Raw genomic sequence first — 8,659 nt, 5'->3', positions numbered from 1 at the left:
GCAGCGGAGGGTGTTGGAGCTGACAGTGGCGGTGAGGACGCACGAGTTTAATCAATCAATATATGGATTTTTCTCTCCTTCCTCCTTTGTTCCACATCTCCCCTTCTACCGTAAGTAAATACCTCTGTGTCTGTCCGACCCATTGGCTCTCATGGGCAGGGAATGTGGCAATCGCTTGTTTGCTGGTTTTGTACTTCCCTGTTGGAGCTTAATAAATACTCTACTAGTACTTCTGTTAGGACTCCAGCCCTCTACTTTTCCTGTCAAGGCCCTCTTTTCACCTTTCCTTCCCTTTCTGACTCCACCCCTTCTTTCTGGTCCCTTCCCAATTCCTTCTTGGGCTTAGAGCAATCTGTTCACTTAAAGAAGACAACGCTAGCATCTCAGAGCGAACACCTAAAGTGCCCTACATGTATAAACTTGAACTGACCAAGACCCAGTACTCATCAGATAAGAGGAACAAAGTGTGATGCTGGCAGTACTAAACGTTTTAGCTTTTAAAGGTAGAGATAAATGCTTATTTTGCTTTCTGCCGACCCATAGCACTTGCATTTGAAGTAACATTTCCCTTCAAAGTCTTTTTTTTTCCTCAACTGAATGCCAATGCCATGGTTCAGTTAGTCTCTGTAGTTTAAGATAAAATGTTTATTAAACTGGCCCCTTATTAGTTTCCACTAGTACAACCTGAGCCTTCTCAAGAAGAAGTGGGGCTTAGTGGAAAGAGCCCGGGCTTGGGAGTCAGAGGTCGTAGGTTCTAATCCCGGCTCCGCCACTTGTCAGCTGTGTGACTTTGGGCCAGTCACTTCTCCGTGCCTCAGTTACTGCTTCTGGAAAATGGGGATTAGGACTGTGAACCCCACGTGGGACAACCTGATTACCTTGCATCTACCCCAGCGCTTAGAACAGTGCTTGGAACAGAGTAAGTGCTTAAAAAATACCGTTATTATTATTAGCTAATGAAGTTCTATTCAAATTAAGTAAGAGTAAACTGGCTTTCTGAATCAATCATATTTATTGAACGCCTACTGTGGGCAGAGGACTGTAGTAAGCATTAGCCTGTTATTAGTTTCCACTAGTACAACCTGAGCCTTCTCAAGAAGCAGTGTGGCTTAGTGGAAAGAGCACAGGCCTGGGGGTCAGAGGACCTGGGAGCTAATCCCAGCTCCAACCCTTGTCTGCTGTGTGACCTTGGGGAAGTCATTAACTTCTCTGTGCCTCAGTTCCCTAATCTGCAGAATGGGGATTCAATACCCATTCCCCCTTCTACTTAAACTGTAAGTCCCATAAGTTGGTTATCTTGTATATGCCCCACTGCATAGTACAATGCTTGGCACATAGTAAGAATTTAACTAATACCATGATAATTAGGAACTGAGGGAGGTGAGATAGGAGGGGGCAAGGTGACGGAGTGCTTTAAAATCAATGGTAAGGAGTTTTTGGTTGATGCAGAGGTGAATAAGCAACCATTATAGGTTCCTGGGGAGTGGAGAAATATGGAATGAAAGGTTTTGAGAAAAAATGATCTGGGCAGCAGAGGGAAGTATGGACTGGAACGGGGAGAGACTGGAGGCAGGGAGGTCAATAAGGAGGCTAATACAGTAGTCAAGGTAGGAGAGGATAAAAGTGCTTGGATCAGTGTGGTAACAGTTTGGATGGAGAGGAAAGGGCGGATTTTAGTGCTGTTGTGGAGGTAGGACAAATGGGATTTGGTGATGATACATGCATTGAATGTGAGAGTCGAGTTGAGGATAATGTCAAGGTTATGAGCCTGTGAGACAGGGAGTATGGTGGCATGTCTACAGTGATGGGAAAGCCATGGGGAGGACAGTGTTTGGGTGGGAACATAGTTCTGCTTTGGATATGTAAAGTTTGAGGGGTCAGCAGGACATTCATTTATTCATTCAGTCATATTTACTGAGTGCTTACTGTGTGCAGAGCACTGTACTAAGCGCTTGGAAAGTACAATTTGGCAACCGACAGAGACCATCCCTGCCCAACAACGGGCTCACAGTCTACTCATCCAAGTAGAGAGGTCCTGAAAGCAGAAGAAAACGTGAGACTACAGAGAAGGAGGAGCAAGGACTGGGCCTGGAGATGTAGATTTGGGAACCATCTGCAAGGAGGTGTAGTTGAAGCTACGGGAGCGAATGAGTTCTCCAAGGGTGTGGGTGTAGATGGAGAATACAAGGGAGCCCAGAACTGAGCCATGAGGAACTCAAGGGGCGGGAGGCAGAGACTGTGAGCCTGTCATTGGGCAGGGATTGTCTCTATCTGTTGCCAAATTGTACATTCCAAGTGCTTAGTACAGTGCTTTGCACATAGTAAGCTCTCAATAAATACTATTGAATGAATAAATGAAAGACCAGGAAAGAGACTCAGAAGGAGCGGACAGAGAGCTAGAAGGAGAACCAGGAGAGGACAGTGTCATTGAAACCCAGGTTGGATAATATTTCTAAGGGAAGGGGGAGGTCGAGAAGGGAAGGTCGGGGGAGGACAGGTTTTCATTCATTCATTCAATAGTATTTATTGAGCGCTTACTATGTGCAGAGCACTGTACTAAGCACTTGGAATGAACAGGTCAGCAACAGATAGAGACAATCCCTGCCGTTTGACGGGCTTACAGTCTAATTGGGGGAGAGTTTTGGATAGGAAAATGAGTACTGTTTTGGACATGTTTTGGAATTGAGACTACTAGTCAATGCCCTTCACACAGCAAATTGAAAAAAAATTACTTCTGATTTTGCTAGTAATGATAGCAGAATTTGCTACTAGGGCCTTTCATTGCAAGTTAGCGAGGAAGGAGATGAATGGAAAATGGACAGATCCCAGTCCTTATTCAGCCTCCACCTCTGATCCTTCCCCTTTCCACAACCCTGGAGAGTAGCTGAGCATTCCCTAGAATATAGGCAGACAGGAGGAAAGATGAAAGAAACCACGCTGGTGTCCTGGAATTCTCAAGCAACAGAAGACATCAGTCAATCCATCAATAGCAATTATTGAGCAATTAATAAGTTATATTTATTGAGTGCTTACTCTGTGCAGAGCACTGCACCAAGTGTATGGGAGAGTATGATGTAACCGAGGTGGGAATAGTCATAATGGTACTTGTTAAGGACTTATTATGTGCCAAGCACTGTTCTAAATGCTGGGGTAGATACAAGGTAACCAGGTTAGACACAGTCCCTGTCCCACGTGGGGCTCACATTCTCAATCCCCATTTTACAGATGATGTAATTGAGGTACAGAGAAGTTAAGTGACTTGCCCAAGAACACAGAGCAGACAAGTGGCGGAAACGGGATTAGAATTCACGACCTTCGGACTTCCAGGCCCGTGCCCTATCCACTACACCATACATTCATTGTCCACAATGAGCTCACAGTCTAGAGTAGTACTTATTGCATAGACAGCACTGAATTAATAATTATTATTATTATTTTGATATTTGTTAAGCGCTTTCTATGTGCCAGGCACTGTAGTAAGCACCGGGGTGGATACAGAGCAAATCGGGTGGACACAGTGCTTGGAAAAGGACAATATAGTCAATAGACACAATCCCTGCCCTCCAGGAGTTTACAGTCTAGTGGGAGAGATAGACATTAAAAAATGATATGCAGAGAGGAGGAATCAAGCAATTTCCTAGAACAATCAAGATACTCACAGACCACCGAAATGTTGCCAAAATCAATGTCTGCATGGACTCAGATGGTTTTCAGAAAAAATTATAACTACTTTTTTTTCTGAATATAATAGATACTCAGGGTATATACTCAGAGTTTACTTTGTCTTGGGTTAGCCCTGGCGTCTACGGATAGCCCCTCAGAAATATCTGGCATTACCCTGGCACCTTGATAGCATAGCCTCAGCACCTAAAACCACAGGAAAGGAAGTAATAGTGCAAAGGGAGTTCACCTCCCACCTTATTTGGAAATTCCACCACTTCCCCACTCCCCTTCTCCTCCACACCTGAGGTTTAAGTCCTAACACCTCTTCCGAGACAAATGAAGTGTCGTATACATTCCAGTTTTCATGAATTAAACCCAGAGAGGGTAAATTTGATATTTAATTCGTGAAAATGTCGGATTAATTTTACCAATGTCGAAAACGTAATAATAGTAATTAGAGTCTTTAGTGAGCACTTACTGTGTTCCAAGCACTGGGCCAACATAATAAGAACTGTTTCAGGTGGGGCTCATAATCTAAGAAGAACGACAGCAGCTCTTTTATCCCTTTGATGAGTGAGGAAACTGAAGCATCAGTGACTTGAATCCAGATTTCCTCACACCCAGCCCCATACCCTTTCCACTAGGCCACACCGCAAAATGACTGTATTTCTCAGGTCAGTGTAACCTTTAACTGTAGAGCTAGAAAAGTGAGAGGAAACAATGATTAACAGTTGGGGGAAACAAAGAGAGAGAAAGAGAGACTGTTAGAATACTACAGATTTTAGAGGAATTTCGAATGCTTCAGTTAACTCATATGAGACCTACGACATTTTCCCCTGAACCGAACAATTGCAGGAGCTTTAGGCAGAAGGCAAACAGATTTAATCATTTTCATTTGAGACATGGTTACCCCAAGCCTGATGTGGGTTTGAGGACACCTCAGAAAGCCCGTTTGAGCAGCAGGAGTTACAAAATAAATCTGGTATGATAATGGTCATTCCCATTATTGAGGGGAGGGACAGAGAAATTCATTTTACTACCCTTCCCTCTACATCCGTTTGGGAGAAATTCACATGTAACATTGGGAAAAACTGTGGTATTTGCAAAACCCCCTTTCATCAGATTGAAATAAAACTGCTTCCATTTGTGCTCTTAAAAACATATGGGTTTGAGGGGTTTTATTTGTTGGTTTTTTTTTTTTTTTAACAAACTAATCTTGGCAGACTCTGTCAATGATTCCAGCATTTGAAAACTGCTTTTGTTTAAATCCAGTTGTTTTGTTTCTCCACTGGGTTCAAAGAGAGAATGCACCAGTGTAGAAGTTGTATATAACTCAAGACCCTTAGCATGGAAAAGACAAACCTTTGGACACTCCCAGCCTATTTTTTAATGGCAACGAAATACAGAGAATTGTTCAAGACTATACCCTTAAATGGGGGTTGACCCAGTAGATCAGAGCATGAACGTAATCTGATAACAAAAAATAATATTTCTTAGTACAATGAGCTCTGATTGAATTGATTATGAGTGAACATGTGTGGGAACAAGTATGAACTGAAAGCAAAATAATAAAAATAATAATAATGATGTTGGTATTTGTTAAGCGCTTATTATGTGCAGAACACTGTTCTAAGCACTGGGGTAGATACAGGATAATCAGGCTGTCCCACATGAGGCTCACAGTTAATCCCCATTTTACAGATGAGGTAACGGAGGCACAGAAAAGTAAAGTGATTTGCCCACAGTCACACAGCTGACAAGTGGCAGAGCTGGGATTCGAACCCATGACCTCTGACTCCCAAGCCCAAGCTCTTTCCACTGATCCACGCTTCTTCTCATACAGGTTGGTGAGTTAGAAAAGAAGCTTATTTAGGTATGAAAGTATCCAAGCCTATAAAACTGAATGCAATTATGTATTAGTGACTGGAAATGTTTTTTAGAAATCACTCATGGCCTTGAGAGCCACTGGGCTAAATCTAAAAGATACTCCTCAAAAGGTTGGAATAGTTCTAAATTTAGCAAGGGAAGAAATACCTTTAATCTCTCAGATCTTGAAAAAAATATCTATAACCTGGGAATATAGAAAATTATTATTTTTATTGAGCGCTTACTCTATGCCAAGCACAGTACTAAGCTCTTGGGAGAGAAGGACTGTGGTTGGCCAAAATATCGTGAATTGGTCGAAAGCTTCAAATTTAGTTTAATTTATCAGAGATGATAAATTCCATAAATAATTTGTCAAACCTGAAAATTTGGAGATTTAGAAGAGTCCTTCATTAGAGATTGAGTAATTGAAATGAAACCAAACAGTAAAACTACTAGAAATGAATGAACTAGATTTTTTAAAAAGCTATTAAAATATGTCAAGCAGCTATAGTTCATTACGTACACAATTGATGGGAAACCGCAATAGACAATGTTGTTTGGCAGAGGATTAACAGAATTGGGTAGAAGTGGATCAAATGCGAAAACATGACAGCACTGGAAGACAAATGGCCGAGGCTGCAGTCGACGTTTTCATTTAAAGAGATACCCAAATTTGAAAAATCTCTCTGCAGTAGTTACGATCATTCATTCATTCATTCAATAGTATTTATTGAGCGCTTACTATGTGCAGAGCACTGTACTAAGCGCTTGGAATGAACAAGTCGGCAACAGATAGAGACAGTCCCTGCCGTTTGACGGGCTTACAGTCTAATCGGGGGAGACGGACAGACGAGAACAATGGCAATAAATAGAGTCGAGGGGAAGAACATCTCGTAAAAACCGATGGCAACTAAATAGAATCAAGGCAATGTACAATTCATTAACAAAATAAATAGGGTAATGGAAATATATACAGTTGAGCGGACGAGTACGGTGCTGAGGGGATGGGAAGGGAGAGGGGGAGGAGCAGAGGGAAAGGGGGAAAAGAGGGCTTAGCTGCGGAGAGGTGAAGGGGGGGTGGTTGAGGGAGTAGAGGGAGAAGAGGAGCTCAGTCTGGGAAGGCCTCTTGGAGGAGGTGAGTTTTAAGTAATTAATGTTGGTATTTGTTAAGCGCTTACTATGTGCCGAGCACTGTTCTAAGCGCTGGGATAGACAGAGGGGAATCAGCTTGTCCCACGTGGGGCTCACAGTCTTAATCCCCATTTTACAGATGAGGGAACTGAGGCACAGAGAAGTTAAGTGACTTGCCCAAAGTCACACAGCTGACAAGTGGCAGAGCTGGGATTCGAACTCATGAGCCCTGACTCCAAAGCCCATGCTCTTTCCACTGAGCCACGCTGCTTCTCAGAGGGGAAGAGAATCCGTTTGGCGGAGGTGAGGAGGGAGGGCGTTCCAGGACCGCGGGAGGACGTGGCCCAGGGGTCGACGGCGGGATGGGCGAGACCGAGGGACGGTGAGGAGGTGGGCGGCGGAGGAGCGGAGCGTGCGGGGTGGGCGGTAGAAAGAGAGAAGGGAGGAGAGGTAGGAAGGGGCAAGGTGATGGAGAGCCTTGAAGCCTAGAGTGAGGAGTTTTTGTTTGGAGCGGAGGTTGATAGGCAACCACTGGAGGTGTTTAAGAAGGGGAATGACATGCCCAGATCGTTTCTGCAGGAAGATGAGCCGGGCAGCGGAGTGAAGAATAGACTGGAGCGGGGCGAGAGAGGAGGAAGGGAGATCAGAGAGAAGGCTGACACAGTAGTCTAGCCGGGATATAACGAGAGCCCCTAGCAGTAAGGTAGCCGTTTGGGTGGAGAGGAAAGGGCGGATCTTGGCGATATTGTAGAGGTGAAACCGGCAGGTCTTGGTAATGGATAGGATGTGTGGGGTGAACGAGAGAGACGAGTCAAGGATGACAGCGAGATTGCGGGCCTGAGAGACGGGAAGGATGGTCGTGCCATCCACGGTGATAGGGAAGTCTGGGAGAGGACCGGGTTTGGGAGGGAAGATGATCATTATGCATTAGCCTCTAGACTATAAGCTCACTGTGGGCGGGAAATGTGTCCACCAACTCTGTTGTATTGTACTCTCAAGCAGTAGTCACTTAATAAATACCACCAAATGATTGATCGATTTGTAATAGCGAAGGAGATACAGGTTCTAAAAAGAAGAAACTTGAACAGTCCGTTAAAAGTAACAGAAGAGTTAAACATAAAAATAGTCACAACTCCAGGAAATAAAAGAACAAATGGAAACATCTGATCAGGGCAAGCAGAATTTTTTTTTCAAGACACAGGTGTCCAAATAAATATTGTACTGTAGCAGATTTGCAATAGGTTAAAAATTAAACCAAAACTGGTTTCAAGGTAATCCTCAGAATTTACATAGGAAGTAATATTGCAACAATGGATTCTTGCAATATACCGGGACAGTGAAAGGAAACTAGATAACTCATCATTAAGGGGAATTGTGCAGAAACATTGGGATTACAAGCCTGCTTAATGCTTACATTAATTAAAAGAGTGTGCAAGTGGCCACAGGGGGGTAGTTCAAATCTCAAAGATCGATCCGGAGAGCTATTTGAAGGGAAGCAGCATGGCCTAGTGGAAAGAGCACGGGCCCGAGAGTCAGAGGACCTGGGTTCTAATCTCGGCTCTGCCAATCGTTTGCTGTGTGGCCTTCGGCAAGTGGCTTAACTTCTCTGAGCCTCAGTTTCCTCAACTGTAAAATGGGGATTAAGTCCTCCCCTGCCCCCCGACACTTAGACTGGAACAGGGACCTGTATCTTCCCCAGTGCTTGGAACGGTGCTTGACACGTGGTAAGCACTTAACAAATATCACTTAAAAAATTACCGTTAGACCAAAGTATGCAGTTGGGGCATGCGAACCATGTAGTGCATGCCCATTCTGGCTGCTAACACCAGAAGGAGAGAGGGACTAGTTTACTTAGTGGACTTCTGCCATCACCATGGCAGTTGTCTTCCTCTTCCTCCATCACAACTGAATGAGTGAAAATACTGCTTTGTATTTATTGAACACTTACTGGGTGCACAGCACTATATTAAGCGCTTCGGAGAGTACAGTGTAACAATAA

The sequence above is a fragment of the Ornithorhynchus anatinus genome, chromosome X1, assembly GCF_004115215.2.
Source record: "Ornithorhynchus anatinus isolate Pmale09 chromosome X1, mOrnAna1.pri.v4, whole genome shotgun sequence".
In the NCBI taxonomy this organism is placed as follows: domain Eukaryota; kingdom Metazoa; phylum Chordata; class Mammalia; order Monotremata; family Ornithorhynchidae; genus Ornithorhynchus; species Ornithorhynchus anatinus.
This window is presented reverse-complemented; position numbering follows the sequence as displayed.